The following is a 16,259-nucleotide window of genomic DNA, read 5'->3' on the forward strand; positions in this document are numbered from 1 at the left end:
CATCTGTAAAACTGGTAACCCTTTTATCTTGGTGTTACCATCTAATAACATTTTGAGATGTCTTAAAGAGAACATTCACACCAGCAGCATGGGCGGTCACTAAAATGTGTATAACCCACTTGCCCTTTCATGCTTAAATGGTACTGGGTTGCTTTCACTTTACAGTGTATCCCTTCCTCCAGTAATTGTTTCCTGCTGTCCACTGGTAGAAAGGAGCTCTGCTAGCGGTTTGGTCCTAATCCTTCATGTTCTAAGGTTTCTTGTCTTGTGACTTGTAAATAGCAGACGTTCATATTTGGAGAGCCTTCAACAGTCTAAGCAACTTCAAATAGTTGTCTTGCCTTTTGTGTGATGCTTCGCTTCACTTCATTTGAAATAGTTCTACTTGGGCTCTGGGAGCTTTTCCTCCTGTGTACTGGAAAGGTGTCCTTTTTTTAGCACTTTGAAAACAATTTTGAGACCATAATGTTGACTAGCCTTTTTGAAAAGTCTGGGATGGCGCCCCCTTTATTTCCCCCAAAGACTTACAAGAGACCGTTGTCATGCTAGACTCCTTGAGTGGAGACCTTCCTTTCTAGGAGTAACTGCAGCACTTAGTATGCAGCCTGGCATTCTGTGAACTCTGGAGTCTCCCAACATGGGTGAGGTTTAGCGTACCTGTGGCCTGGTTCTCGAAATTGCTAGATTTAGTGGAAAATCTGCAAGCCTGACCAAATGTTTGGTTTTGACTGTATGCTTTTTGGTATAGAGTATGTGGTTAATATGGATGCAGTGCTGCTTGCAGATCCCTTATGAAGTATCTTGAGTGCATTCTCTTCTCTTGCTAAACAGCTACAAACTTCCAACAGGAAAAGCAGTTTTCTTGTTTTGAGTGAAAGCTTTTGAGTACTAGTCTTTGCAATTACCTTGGAGCTTGCAACTTGTCTGCAGCTTGAGGTTGGTCTTGAGGCTGTATTTAGAGTTAACCCTGGTTGGCAGAATGTGAGCACTGCTTTGCTTTTCACAGCATTCTGGAACTTTTACCCAAATGTACTCTATGGTTCTAGTCGGTTGGTATGTTGGTGCTCGTGAAAGGGCCTGTAAATGTGCTAAAGAGGGATAAGGTATGATGAGCATATCACCCAAAATATCAGGTGATAACATGGGGCTGTCTTGGCATGTCATAAGCAGCTGTTTTAAAACTGACCTCTCCAAAAACTGACATCTCTAAGGATCTAATCAGTTGTGACCTGGAATATCTAATTTTGGCTGTACATCACATTTGCATTGGGTCTGTTTGAGGTTCTGTGATGTATATCTGCTTTCTGTACCCAAAAAGCCTGTTTGGACATCCAAAAGCACCTGCTGGTCACCCAAGTACTGTCTCTGGGCTTAATAGAATTTGTTGGCTAGATTAACCTTTTAAGCTGGGCAGAAGAGTATCTTTGCAGGGGGCTCCCCTTTTCTCAAACTTCCCTGTGAATATTTTTTGCTAAAGTCTTTTGTTTAGCCAGGGTAAGGTATCGGATTCATGCACTAGTGCTTCTGTCTTAGATCATTTGTTCCAGAGTTCTCATCAGTCTTTCAGCTGTGGACAGTGAAGGTTAGTGGTATAAAAGTACCTCGGGACATGCACTTAAAACCCCCCTTCTGTCTCCCAAGGATGGGGAAAGCTGAAACTTTGGAAGAAACCTTATTTTACTAACTTCAGAAATTTTGAGCAGGAAGAATATTTACTCACTTCAAGAAATAAGTTAAATTGACATTCCTAGGTTAAAACTTTGTTTACCCGATAAGCAGAGTAAGGAATTAAAACATTCCTGAAAGTGCTCCTGTGACTAGTACTTCTGGGTTTAGGCATGGGAATATTTCTGCTTGGTTATTTTCGAGACTTGCTGAAAGATTCGTTTTCAGCATTCCTTTGTGAATAGAGTAATGTTTTAATGCCCCCAAAGCACAGCAGGTTGGACAAAGTTCTAACAAGGAGACTCAAAAGGGGCCCTGTCCCACAACCAACGTGCCAGTTACCAAGGCAGTCCATTACCCTAACATTCCTACAAATCTTGCCCTGGGTCTTCATCAAAACCCAGTTTCCACTTTTTCAAGTGGAGGTACATGTGATGGGAGGGCAAAGAACCCAGATATAAAGTAAAGATCTCCGTTGGAGCAAATGTTTTGATTTTTTTATTTGGTATTTTGTGGTTTCAGAGGAATGTTCCAACATGCTCCTTCGCACTTTCTAAAGATTGAGGGAGTAAATTTAGCCATAGGCATTTATCACAGGTTTATCTATAGAGTGAATGTGTGCCGTTTTTTTAGGAGTGGTGGCTGTTAAATTCTTGGCAAAAAGTTTGACCAGGTACTTGGAGGTGAGTGGGGAGGAATTTCTAAACTTGTGTGCACAATTGGGAAGTGTATTCCCCTCTGGCACCACCCCGTTAAGACCTCGACACCAAATTGCCTCTGGTCATAGATTGAGTTATCTGGTGTAGTAAATCCTCAGACTTGTGTTCTCACCAAGTCCTTCAATATTTCTCTCTACTCCCAGTAGGTGGCCACTCTTTAGCAATCTAAATGTCCACTTGTACCACTTTATTGGGCTGACTTGTCACCATAACAGATCACTTGTAGGCATGGTTAGGGTCCACTCTACCAGGGTTTTGGCAGCTTCTCTGGTTTCTTTAAAAAGGTATGGAAGTATGCTAGATGTAGGAATGTGGTTCTTTGAACATAAAGCATTACAAAGGGGGCGTCCTCTTCCATGTCCAGAACAGGCCTTGCTAGAACCCCCCCCCAGGGGCACTTCAGTTATTCTTTTTAATTTTATCACATCTAATGTTTGACACAATGTAGTTCTGTAGTTCAGTCCTTCTCCCCCCCCCCCCCACTCCTTTGTTTTTATATAATTCTAGGATGTGGGTGAGTAGTGGGCTTTTCTTGACCGAAGAAGGTAGTCCTGACCCCTGAAAGCTCTGAAGCTGCCCAGTCTTTAATATGGCTATGCTTGAACCTTTCAGTTTGGACACCTGAGGGGATGTCTAAATTGTAAGCTAACCATTGGCTATAACCTAGGCAAGGATTTCCCGCAATAGTTGAAGCCACTGCAGTAGTGATCTTGCATAAAAGTTTTAACTATTTCCTGTACCTTGTAGTTGGCCTGCAAATTTCAGTTTTCTGTGACTGCATGTGAAGTGTTGGCAAAAGGTATCCTGAACCACTTAAGTAGTTGGAGAAAATGCTGTTACATTTTCTCTGATTAGAGGTGAACCTGCTGCTAGTGAGCTAAATTTTGTCCTGATTCCTTCAGAGGTACAGTGCAAATTTTACATTGGTTATTGCAAGGTCTTTAAGGTGCCAATCTCAGATGCAGGCAGTGAGTTACAACATTAAGGTTAGCACTAGAATTAAAGTATCTGGTAATCCTAGCATAGTGGCTTATGACTTAACTTTTCATCAGAGAAGTGTACTTGGTTCCGGAGTCTTCACCTTGTGAGTTGCGAGGGCTGAGGGTAAGGGCACAGTTTTATAAGCCACTTTTGGATGCTTCCCTCCAAAAGTGCTGCTCACTCCATTTAAGCAATACATCAAATTTGACATTTTTTTGCAAAATGCCCCTGGCAAAAGTTGATCTGCCTTCCTCAACTTCTCAAATGATTATTTCTGATCTCTTGTAGCTGCTTCCATGCAAGTAACAGTAGTTGTATGATCAGCTAAAGATAAACCTCCCAGCCTGGTACTAAAGCTTTGAGTGGCATGTGTGCAGCATAATGATTTTGTGGCTCTGCCAAGCATCATGCATGTTTTGAGAAGGCTGACATTTTCAGTTTGTGGATGAATGGCTTAAGCGAGTTTGCTTTCTTGTATGTCTTAAGCTGTTGCAACCTAAGTGACAGATGCTGGACCTGTGGGTCTCATTGAGAGAATTATTGTGATCTACATGGTACTGAGACTAGCTGCGTGTTAAAGTGGTTTTGGAAATGTCAAAACTGTGCCAGTATTGTAGATACTAGAAAGGATTGGATATTTTACTGTGCACGTTGCATGTTACTATGACTTCTCTTGTATTGGGGCAAGGTAGTCTGTAACTTTTGGTATGTTACTAGTGCCAGACCGGGGGGGGGGGGGGGGCAGCAGCACTGCAACAGTGCAAACGTTTATGTAGCTAAACGGACCTTTTAAACGGTGCTTGTAAGATTTTTAGGTGCAGAGCAGGCTGTGTAGCAGTGTTTTATAATTTCTCAGTAACCTAGTACAGTTGAGTAAGGACACCCCACCAGTAAGTGAACAGTGATTTCTGCAGTATTGGTTAGCAGCCCACCATTACTCTTCAAAGTGGAGCTGTTGGGGGGGGGGGGGGTCCACAATCTCTCCAGCTGAAGTGGGGAAATCTGTCCACCCTTTCCTTCAGCTGCTTTCAGCCAAGAAGAGTAAAGCACCCCATTTTACTAGCTCAGTGTCACTACTTAGTTTGATTTTGCTAACCTAGGAAACCAAAAATACACCAAGCTTGCGTCTTTGTACAGTGGGGAAGTTTAGCAGTAAGTGCTGGCTGAAAATCCAGCAGAGGTTGATACTGCAGCAGTGATTTTTCATAGTGCTGCACTTCCCATTTAATGAATGGATAGTCTGTTTTGCAGGAAATACTTCTGCTTCAGAAGGGGTTTTGAAAAGGCCTGTAGTCGGGAAGAAAGTGATCTTTGTAGTCAAAAAGGATGAAGACAGCAGTATTGTGCTGAGAGCTGTGTTGTAGGCTAAAAATCCGACCTTTAGAGTTGCTGGATACCCATCAAATTGATCTGTATGTTGGTGGGGCAAATATAGTTTAGTGATAAAACCAGACCTCTGCCTGCTCAGTTATCCAGGTAACCTCCACACTTCTGGTGAAGTACCAGAAGTGTGCATTTTCTGCTTGAGATCCCAAAACCAGTCTTGTCTTCTAGGTTACCTCTGCTTTTGAAACTGGCAAGCTGAGAGATTGCTGCAGCCAAGGCAGTGGGTAGGGGCAACAGTACACTGCCAAGTGCCCTCCAGTTTTGACTGCATTTTACCAGCCCCATCATTTAGGGGTGGGTTGGATTTGGCTTTGGCTTCAAAAGGCCTGTAGTTTTGAGCTGATCATTAGTGAGGATTCAGATTTGTATTCTACTTTCCGAGCAACTTTATTTTAGACAAGGTGATCATGTTGGTCATAGTAGCCAGAAGATTGAGTATCCCCGTCCAGTTACATTTCTTGTATGAAGAGCGGTCAGGGTTACATTTATCTGGAAGTGTTTTGGGTAACTTCTGCACCCCGACTTTGTTCTGAATTCTTCACAGGTCAACAGGAGTGCTCTATTACAGTGGCTCCCTTCTGGCCCCAAGGAGTCTGGATCACTGTCTACTCCTGAGTGCTCAGCCAAGCCACCTTTTGAAATTTTTAACAATTTTCAAGCTTCAGTGTTAGCAATGTACCTGCTTTAGAACACCATAGAATAGCAAGTTCCTAGACTTCTGTTCCCAGCTATGCACTTCTAGGAAGTGTTCGAATGAGCTACTACTGAAGGATTGCACATGTCCAATGAGCGCCTACTAAAGGATTGCACATGTCCAGAGTACTAGGGATCAGGGTTGACTGACTCTGGCTTTCTCTAGCTTGTTTTTTGCTATAATCTCAGATTTCCACTTTTTATTCTGGAGAAAACAGGCCAGCCGTTCAGTTTGTCTTGCGGAAAACAAGTCTACATTACTTGGGAATAATTTTATGTTCACTGACCTTGTCATGTACCTTGTGTGCTAATCCTTCACACTACAGAATGCATATCATGTTTCTCACTGTCCAAAGTGTTGGGCAGGGCCAGGATTGAGGGATTTCTGTAACAATGCTTCAGTAAGTATGTGGCTGCCTCTTGGTTCTCTTTTGGGTCAATCTAACCTGAGTATTTATCCAGGTAAAGGTCTGCCTTCAGAGCTGCTGTAACTTGTGGCAGCCTGTTTAGCTTAATGCTTCAGTCTAAAGGTGACTGAATATGAAAGCTGCATATCTGCCTTAACTGTAGATATATTGTGGGTTTGTGTTGTCCCAGCTTATGGGGTCCACCAGATGCTGAGTTTTAATGGTGGTGTGGTTTGCACTTGATCATGCACAGCATTTGGGGTGTTCTCCCTGTCAGTGGATTTCTTGCTGACTATCCCAGATGCTAACATGGAGCCCTTCTTGGGGTGGTAGGTAAAATTTCCTAGTGGAGTAACTACAGAATGCATTAACCCTCCTTGTGCAACTTTCAATGTGCAAAGCTCCTTAGTGGTTCCACAGACCTTGGCTTACCTCCCTGATGAGAGCTGACCATTGTCCACCTCAATCTGCTCTGCTTGCCATACTGCAGAGATGAATGTGTGCCAAACTGCCAGCAGTGCAAATAAATCCTGTGACTGCTACTAAGCTGGCTTTTTGTGCAGGGGATTGTGGGTAAAACAAAGGGTCGGGCATCTTGCAAAAGTTGATTGGCTAACTTGTGCCTGCCATAGTGGAGACTGGGAAACTGCAAAGAATGAGGTTTCTTGCCACAAGTCTCAATAGGTTCTTGAACCTGGATGTGTAAGCGCTGTGGGAACTTGGACTTCTGGCAAATCAGTTTGCCCATTTAAGGCAGCCTATTCAGACTAGCTAGGTCTACGTTAAACTTCTAAGTTGAGGCTTGCTTGCAGATGCCCCCCCCAAGGTGTTTGCACAAGGAAGTGTGCAACACACCATCTAAGCTTTCATTCACACCTTTTATGCTTTATAAACCAGACATTTGGTGTAGGGGCCTGTGAGAATTTAGTATTGCTTTCTTCAAGGTATGCATCTCTTCCTGATTTGTCAAATCTTTGTATATTCTTTTATCAAGTCTTAATTGTAGAGCCTTGCATTCATAAGAATGCTGTCACAGCTCTATTTTACCATCTTGTATGAAATTAGAGGAGCCAGCCCTTGGGTCTTTACCTCTACTGTTACTGGTGATTAGAATGTTCGTCCAACCTTGACAAGTGAACTGGCAGGCTCAGGAGCTCTCTAGAAATCTTTCGGCTTTTCCTGGTTGGGGGTCGCCACAGCGGATCACCTGTCTGCTCATGATTGGCAGTGGAGTTTGTGTAGTTGCCAGCCCAGGGCCAATTTAGAGTATCCAATCCACCTACAGCATGTCTTTGTGATGTGGAAGGAAACCTGAGCACCCGGAGGAAACCCATGCGACCACAGGGAGGACATGCAGACTCTGCACAAGACACCCCAGCCAAGGATCGAACCAGAGCATCTCGGAATATAACTCTGAAAATTTATGGAGTGGAAGTGTCTAATGTACGCTTCCCCAATGTCTAGATGCGTGCACTATCTTAAGCCAGCCTGTATTCTTGTCTGGATCTTGAGGCAATTTGTTGCACTTGTCTAATACATACAGAATGAGTGGGTTGCTGCACTTTGCCTTTTTTTTTTTTTCTTAAGGTCCCATCTTGCTTCTGGTGTTAAATGGATTGAACTGGTTCGGTGGTTCTCTACCCAATTTGCAAGTTGAACAATTCTGTTAATCCCATTTGCAAAGGTGGAAAGTTTTCATGTATCCCTAGTGTTGGTGCAGATGTGCATTGTAAGCTTGTTTTATAGAAACTTTTATACATGTTTTCACCAGATGTTTAGTTTTGCATACACTGTGCCAGTCATAGGGTGAGAATATGTAACTAGTGTACAAATGCATGTCTGCTGCTTGTAAAAACTAAATTTTGCCCAGTTGAGTATGCCCACTTTAATTTTTTTTAAGTTTTCTACCCAGGTGCATACTTGATACAAGGGTGTAGTTCTGTGCTTTGGCCATGTAGTCAGTTTAAATATGTATTGTAAAGCTAATACCAACTGGTAGAGTTAAACCTAAAGCTTGCTGAGCTTTTAACTTGGTAATGGACAATTTTGCTTCTGCCTTTTGTTCTAGGCATTTAAAGCATGTGATGCTTTGCCTAGTTGTATAGTAGTAGATAGTTTTGCTAGGCTTTCTTGCAAGCAAGAGGTCAGTGGTGCTGGTTCATTTTTTTTTTTTTTTTAATTGTATGCAAACCTTATTCTCTGCTACTAGAGCCCTTCTGACTTGATTGTAGGTTGCACAGCTTGGTGAACAGCAGTGTTTTGACTATGCTTTCATGTGTAGAGTAGCACTTGCATTAAAACATGACTAGTGTTGCATGCATTCACTAAACCTTAATGCACGTCAAACCAGGATGTATACAAAGCTGCACTTTATAGCATTGTAAATTTTGCTTTTCTAGAGTTTTTGTAGTTTGTGTGCTGTGCTTTAACAAGGACCACATTTTCCATTGCTGTTGCAAATGGGAGTGCATTTTATGGAGAAGCATCCTTAACCTTGGATCTTAAACTTGGCAGCAATTCTGCTTGTTTCCATACTGATTTTGCCAGTTTTGTGTAGTTTGGTGTGGGTAAGAGTACATGGCAGAGGGTTGTATGGGTTGCTGTAACAAACATGCTTCTGGGGTCTGCAGTGCAATGTTAAAGGTATTTGAACTGTCAAAAGCAAATTATTACGTGTGCCACTGGCTAAGTTACCTATGCAGCTTACATTTTGATACTACTATATGCATTGACTGCAGTGTACTTGTGCCCAGCTATCTTGTCACCCTGAAATAAAAGGATAGCTGAGGGAATACTGTGGAATTGTCTGCTGTGTTGACAGTCCAGCTTTCTTTTGCTAGTGTCCATGGTGATGCCTTTATGGTAGGTGTTTGCAGCCACAAGTTTGAATAATTTCTAAAGTTTCTTAATTTTCTGCTGGGCAGATATTGAATTAACATGTTCCCTCTCTGAATCTGATATCCCACCTTTTAGACATTTTAAATTTTTTGTGCAGTGTCCATAGTTCTTAGAGATCATTCCTGATTTCTTTTTTTTTTTTTTTGCTGGGGGGGGTATACTTTGAATTTCAGAGGGGTAGTAGTGTGAATGCTTTGCCATTCCTTGTGAAGGAATGTAGTTCTAGTAGACTATTCCACTGCAGTGTGGATTGTGCTTGGGACCTAAGCAGGACATTGCCATGCAATGTTAGTATTCCATTTGCGTTCTTTGCCACTGTGGTGTCTAACTTTATCCCTTACCTACCTTTTGATTAATCTCCAATGAAATGTATGGATAAAGTAGTGTGGGTCAAGGCACTGTGCGCCTGGGTTGAAAATGTAAGTCCCTGTAGGATAACCCCCCCCCCCCATTTCACACTGGCCTCTGACGAAGCTGCTGTGCTTGGAAGGCTCACCTTGGAGCAAACTGTCTTGGTGAAATTCAAACCAGATGCCTTCAGGGAACATCTGAATTTTGACTGGTCCTGTTGACTAGGGCAGCACTTGAGGATTCACCAGTCATGGGTGGTAGCTCACTGGTCAACTTTCCAGCAATTAAACCATCCTTTGTCTGGTCATGGGCCCACTCAGCCTCTAGGGATGAATTTTCTTGGCTTGTTTTGTTTTCCAGTGTGTGAATCCCACTTTTTAGGGGGGTATGTTGGTCCTGTAAGGAATTCTTACTTTGCATAGTCATGGATGTTGCCTGCAGGAGCTGTCCTTTTTAGCCCTTATCTGTCTGAGGGCTGCTGTTCCAGATTTATGGACTTGCATACACATCACCTGTGTGCCAATGACAAGTTATCTAGGTAGCTTACATTTAGTGATACTCCCACCTTATACTTGGGCTGCAGTGTACTGATTTCCCAACTGTTCTGACAAATTGTAAAAGGGTTGCTGAAGGAATAAAGCTCTTACTGGCACCCTCTAGGGTGGGAAAAAAGTGAGAGGGGGCAAAGGCTGAATGAAGGAAGCCTAGTTTAGTTTTAGGGTGGCAAGATAGTTTTGGCAACAGAAGCAGCACTTCAGGTTCTATGTCCTGGGAATGCTGACCTGCTCTCCTTTCAATCCCTCTGCTACAGCCCCTATTGGATGCAGAACTGTAAACTGACAATGTAATCTCTGCTGGAATTATGGCCTTTTGCATGTATGCAGAGCCTTTCCAGAGTTCTGTTGGGACTGATCTGTAATGCTACAACATTAACTGTTTATCGGACTGTTAACTGCAGCAGTATGCCTTTGATGCAAGTAGATGGAAGTTTGTAATCAAATGGGGCAGGGCTGAAGTTTTGTCTAACCCAGAGAATGGCCCTAGCTGTTGGTCCAGATGCATGTACCATGTCCAGGCATGCCAAATGGCCAAGCACAACATCCTCCAGATATATGGATCTGGGGTTGCTATAACCACCCTCCCACCAGTTGGTGCAGTAACTGCCATTTATAGTAAGGGCGAAGTGCAGTAACAGACATTTATAGTAAGGGCGAAGTGTTCTGTCTTCTACAACTGCATTGTAGTAGAAAATACAGTGCTTTTCATCAGACCCAGGGGCAATACTCATGGATTTATGAACATTACAGATTACTGCCCAGTACCAACTAATGTAACGATTTTTAGAGTCAAAGACTGCAGCTTCTCCCCCAGAAAGCAGTTCTGACACATTGCTGCATAGCTGCCTGGATCATGGCAGCTATTGCTTCGTATATTTCTTGTGGGGATACTACAGTGGTCCTTCCAGTATAGATATGCCTCTAAAGATGCTCTGTAAGCACACAATTTTATGGGAAGTCTCTTCATTGGCAGCTCAGCATCAGTCTCTGAAAATGCTTGTCATGGGTGCCTTATCCTGAAAGGATTCTGCCCAGGAGAGAGGGTTTGTAAGGTGGTTAGCCACTGCTCTATCAAGCTGAGGGTCTCTTCGTCTAGTTTTATGGTTATTGGACTTTTTTTGTTCATAACCCGTGGTGGTGCTGTGGTAGCGTTTTCGCCTCATAGCAAGACACTGTCTGGTTCGATTCTCAGCTAGAGCGTCTTCTGCGTGGAGATCGTGAATGGGCGTACCTTTGTTGAAGGTTGTGCATCAGGGCTTGTAACTCTGCACGTAAAAATCTACTACCAATCAGTGGACCGGAGTTCTACTGTGGCGACCCCCTAACCAGGAAAAGCTGAGAGACTCGCACTTTCTTTGTTCCCTACTTGCCTCAGTAAGATATTGGTACACTTTGGATACTACATAGCGGAAGTGGGTAGAAATGTATTTGATTCTGGGGAAACTAAGGCAAGTTTCTGCCTCCTGCTCTTCAGTTTAAGCTCTACTGAAATTTGTAGATCTCTTATGTGGCTCCTTCTGACAATGACTCTTCCATAGACAACCACACTGTCCAGTTTTTGCTTTTGCATTTGTTCAGTCATTATGTAAAACAAAAGCACTGCAAGTCTGAGACTTTGTCCGTTTGATACCAGTCTTGTCTTGTCCCTTGTAAAACCTGCCCTGTTTTGTCCCTTGTAAAACCTGCCCAACAGCTGTGGAGAGGCATTAGAAGGATTTTGAATGCCCATTAAAGCCCAGGTTAAATTTATACCTTTTGCCATTGGGCCAGTACGACTCCTTTTTCAATGGAGGCCTGGGAAGAACCCGAACCTCCATGTACATAATACAAAACAATGTCATCAAATTTAATAGGGTAATACAGAAGTTGGCAGTAGTTTAGTTTCACAATACTATCAACATCGCATAAAAATTAATGCAGGTTATAAAGTCAGAAGTGATTACAAACTGTATAGTATGCAATAATTGTAGGTTTATGGTGCATTAATTATCTTAGTGAAAAAGAGTAGGAAGTTTTATGGTTCGGGAGGAAGCATGGGATGTTTGAGTGGAAGGTAGTGTTTGAGAAGGTATACTTGACAGCAGTGGAAGTATAGCAGAGATTAGGAGGGGGTGGGCAGGAGCATTTCCATTTAGAGTTGAATAAAATCTTAAAATCAGAGGTTCTGGGTAGTTCGAATATGGGGAGGAAAGGAGTTCCATTTCTGTAATTGGCCCAGAGTGCATAATTTACAGTTTTTAGACCTGAGGGATCAGTCAGCAAGGTGCATGGTAAGGGTGGAATAGATGGGATGTGGGAGAGTTGAATGAAAGAGTTCTGTAGCCAGTTTGAGTGCAAGTTGGTGGTGAGAGGAAGATTTTGCTCTTGTAGCAAACTTAGAGGTTTTATTTTTGCAGGATTCCAATTTAGGGTGGCTTGAATATTGAGTACCCCCTGTATGAGGGGGGGGTACAGGGTAAGTTTGAGGTTAGATGACGATTGTGGCAGGAAAGAGTGCTAGTTTCTAGTGAGTTAATGTTTTGAAGGTAGATGTCTAACTCCTAGAAGCTTGGTATGGGGTACTGCTTCAATCAGTCGTATTTTGGCTTTTAGATTAGTTCTGTTTTAGTGGGGTATGATTGGGCGATTGTTGGTTTTTGGTTACTTTTGGGAGCTAGGTGATTTAGCATCAGTCTGTGTTCAAGGTGGCCAGAGTTATTTGCAAGCATACCTCAAATGCTTACACCAAGAAATCTGGACAGAAGCGCAAATAGCGCTGCACTATCAAAGTTAAAAAGGTGTGATAGGAGTATTTGCCTCGGTATGCATTTTCTGAAGCTTATGATGCCTGCTGTTTTTTTAACTTCAGTCTTTGATGCCAGAACCACAATTCTGACTGAGGTGAAAATCTGTACAATTGAAGTCTGCTTGCATGTGTGGAGGTTCAGCGGAGCAAATGATGGTCGTTGCCATATTGGGCGGGTTTAGCATTTGGGATGCAAAGATGGATGTAGTTTTATGTGGTTTGTAGAGAATCTGTAACCTAGGTGTGCAAGTAGCAAGTTCTGGCGCACCCAGCCTGATCACAGCAACGTCACTAAGCAACCCTACAGAAGTATGCATACCAGCTGTTTTGTGCAGGAGATATCTCAGCACCTGGAAATTCAGTTACTATGTTTTATAATGTCTATATTTAGGATCACTAACCCACATCTACATAAGTGAGTTTTAATTGTAACAGATTGCAAAAAGTTTGCACAAATGTCTTTTAAAGTCGCTGAAGTCTCCGTAATGGATTGCCGTCATAAAGTCTCGTATTACCATTGCAGCCTGTAATGCAAAGCTACATGCACGAAATGAAACACCACTTACTGCAATAATTAAATACCCACAGCAAACTCTTTGCAGTACAGAGGACAGTCTGAGGTGCAGCTAGTACTATTGAAGTCATTGCTATACAGTAATGCAGCAGTTAATGTCAAGTCCATCCATTACTAAGCAATTTCAGTTCAACATCCTCCTGCAAGTATTCTTTGCACCCTGCAACTGAGGGAAAAGGGGGAAGGACATGGTTACTCATGCATATGTTCATGTACTGCACTACACTATGCCAAGGTGTGCGTATTATGGACATTAAGGTTAGGGCTAACCCTAATTCTATGTATATTTCTAACAAGAGTCTTGCTACAGTATAGATCTCTCTAATGCAGTCCACACGTTTTGTCAGGGCAGCTATGTGGTTGCCATGTTTAATCTTTACATGTGCACTTTGGTAACTTGTGTGTACGTATGTGCGTAAGTCAATCTTCAGTCAGTAAACTTAACATGTTAAGTTGTCAATCTCTCCTTCATTCTTGCTGGATGGGTTCGGAGCCAATCCTGTCCTCCGACTCTGCTTATGCCAAAGCTCAAGAGCTATTGTGCCAAAGCTTGACCCTGTATCCCACAATGCTAGGCGCTAACTACCCAGATCTCATTTGCCACTTAGCTGCGAGGTTGCGTTTTTGCCGGCTCTGGTTATTTTGTCAAAACAGTTTTTGGGCAAGTTTTTCCCTTTTTTATTTCAGGTTAGTGTTCTTTATACCCTTGTTCCCTACTTAGAGTAACCCGACTTGTATAGTCCCCTTCTGGGCCTTGGGGCCAAGTTAGTTTTTTGGGTAAATTAGTTAAGTCCGTTTCAGTCTTATTTACTGTAGTGTGCGGTGTATGGGTGTGTTCTGTTAGTCTAAGGAATCCAAGGTCTCGGGCTTCAGGAAGTGTAACTCGTGCTGTCAGAAAATGTCTGACAAGACTGTGTATTGCCTAGGCCCTCTGCACTTGCAGGACTCTTGTTCGGTCTGCCATGCATTCAGTCCCGCAGGAACAAATTGATTTTGAGAGGCTTATTAAAGCCTGAAAGCTCCCCGGCCAAGTAATCGGGGAAAGCCTACTGAATCATCAGCTCCGAGTTTAGAGCCTCCGACCAGTGTTGCTACTTCTGCTTTGTCATCTGCTCCGGCCGGCGCAGACACTTCAAAATCTGTCTGCTCCGATAGTTTTGTCCGAGCTGACTGACCTGTAAGCGCTCCAGGTCCCCCTCTTTGGAGTCGGTCCACTCTGCTCTGAGATCTCCTTTGCTTTCGGAGCGCAGTCACCAGCCCCATTCCTCTGTCTTCCACTCTTTCGGACCATGACCTCTGAGGGTGGTTAGTAGACTCCGTAAGTCGAAGGCACTGGTCCAGATGCTTCATAGCACTTCTCAACAGACAGTGGCTACTCCCATTCTATCATCTATTCCTCCTCCAACTTGAGAACTAGAGTTCGGAGCTGCAGTTTGTGGGAGCTGGGACCATTGACACGTCGGAGCAGATACCACCCATTTCTGCTCCATCGGCTCCAATTTCTTCTATGGTGCCATCCTTGGAGGGATCCGGACGCTGTGACTCCCTCGTCAGCTCTGAGGGGGCAAGTGGTGTCGGACCCTTGTCCGACCCCATTCTCCCTCTGAGCCTTGGCGCAGGAGAGTTCAGCTCCAACATCTGCCTCGGAGCCATCCCTCTCTGTGCCGGGAGGGGTCCTTATCTCCTCTGAGCAGGGACCTTCTCTGCCTGATAGGGGTGCTCTTGAGGTCGTGAGTGTGCTGACCCCTGTGCCTGTTCCTCGGTCGGCTCCCTCTGCTCCTCCCACTGTAGTGCCTGCTACAGTCTCTACTCCTCTCTGCAGAGATCCTATGCCTCGGGGGACCCCCATTGGGAGCATCCTCTTCTGAGGCCTCCCCTGATCTCAGGGGAGCCCCTCTGAAGAAATGTAAGAGGAAGCATCTGGACTCCCCTGAGTCAGTCACATCTGATACAGACAGTCAGAGGGGTCCCCAAGATCCCCCTCTGAGTCTCCTCTGACATCCTTGAGATCCTCAAGCAGAGGGGAACTGGTCTACCCTCAACCCTTCTGAGGACGAGTCTGTCTACCTTAGAGGCGTTTGGTTCTCGCCCTTCCACCTCCTTGGTGTCTCTGCCCTTTGACCCCCTTATGGAAGTGGTGGCCAGGAAGGCTTGGACAGCCCCTGACTATGGAACCAACCCCGCGGAGGCTTTCAATTTCACAGCCCCTGCTGAAACAGTTTTTGACCAAGTGTCCCTGTTGATACCATGGTGGTGGCGACAGCCACTAAGAAGGAACTGGCTGATCCTTCGGTACCTATCCATTCTCCTAATGAGTCTAGGACCATGGATAGGTGCGGCAAGTGGATTTTTTTCTTCAGCAACCTTTACCATGCGGTCGCTGAATTACTTATGTCATTTCACCAGTCTTCAACGAGACTTGCTGAAAGAAATGGGTGACAACACTACAGGATCCAACAGCTGCGGGGTCTCCGGACAAAATCCACTCCCAGCTGGCAACCCTAAACTCTTACTCCTCCATGCAGTTTATTTCGTATGCGGTCGATGGGGCGAGTAGGGCTGCAGGCACAGGTGTGGCCTTAAGACAGCATGCGGCTTAACTTTGCTGACCCCTTCAAGGCGTCCTTCACCAACTCTCCCTTTGATGGTTCAGCATTGTTTGGTTGTTTGGACCTCAGGTGAAGGATACTTTGACTAGATGCGAACAAGACGGCAAGACTCCCTGCCGTGGGAGTCCCATTTTTCCACCCCATCCAGACCATACCCCAAAGGGCAGAAGGGTGGAAAAATGTGGTTCTGCAAACCACGGGGAGTCGTGCTGGACGCATGAGGGGGAACAGACCGCCCCAGGGGCAGAGGGGGTCCGCAGCTGCCAGACTGCCAACTTTTGGAGGCAGTCGGGGGGGGGGGGGATTATCACTGTACCCAAAAGCCTGGCTTTCCCTTGCCAAGGACACTTCTATCATATCAGAGGATTACAAAATTCCCTTTGTCCACACCCCAGAACAGCCAAACGGGACCCCTTCCGGATGTTCCACACAGTCTAAGGGAAGAACAAGCAGTGTTAGAAATCTCAAAACTGCTAAGAAAAGGCCATCCAGCCAGTCCCAGCAGACCCGCAAGGATCCGTAATCTACTTATTTTTTAGTACCAAGAAAGACTGGGGACTGGAGACCAATTTTGGATCTCTGCAGACTGAACAAGTCTGTTCAAAGAACAAAGTTCCGGATGGTCACGCTACAG

The 16,259-nt window shown here is 44.3% G+C and overlaps 1 protein-coding gene across 7 annotated transcripts in view; it reads left to right on the forward strand.

Annotated features, from left to right (window-relative positions):
• PTBP1 (polypyrimidine tract binding protein 1) overlaps positions 1 to 16,259 on the forward strand; it is a 241,450-nt gene that overhangs the window by 19,090 nt on the left and 206,101 nt on the right. The gene's annotated exons all lie outside the window — the stretch shown is intronic.

This window comes from Protopterus annectens, chromosome 13.part0 (assembly GCF_019279795.1).
Source record: "Protopterus annectens isolate FY-2018-M chromosome 13.part0, PAN1.0, whole genome shotgun sequence".
NCBI lineage: Eukaryota > Metazoa > Chordata > Ceratodontiformes > Protopteridae > Protopterus > Protopterus annectens.